Genomic DNA, 446 nt, shown 5'->3' on the forward strand with positions numbered 1-446 from the left:
TATGCCGCCCCCCTCCGTCCCCATACCATAATCAAGGTCCTGCTAACAGAGGTGGGGAATTGTGGGACAATTCATGGGACCAATACTATGAATAACTACGGAATTGTTTCATCATATGCCCCTGCGAACCCCCATGGGGGATTTCCTGTCCCCAGTCTCAGCCTTGGACAACGAAAAATCCCTAACCATGCGACGTGCGGCAGGGGAACAGTCTGGCGTCGGCGTGGAACACTCTGTGTCGTCCAGAGGCGGATGTAGGTGTTACAGCCCTCTTCATTAGAAAATATACTAACTTATTCTGAGGAACAATTGTTTTGTTATAGTGACGTATTTCGTGTATACCCCAACAATTTCCCGGTCCTTTCATGATCTCCCTGCCATCGGGGCCAATATGTAGAATCTGGAGAGATTCCGCGGCAAATGTACTGCAAATTTGCCAACATAGG

This window comes from Penaeus monodon, chromosome 23 (genome assembly GCF_015228065.2).
Source record: "Penaeus monodon isolate SGIC_2016 chromosome 23, NSTDA_Pmon_1, whole genome shotgun sequence".
Taxonomy (NCBI): domain Eukaryota; kingdom Metazoa; phylum Arthropoda; class Malacostraca; order Decapoda; family Penaeidae; genus Penaeus; species Penaeus monodon.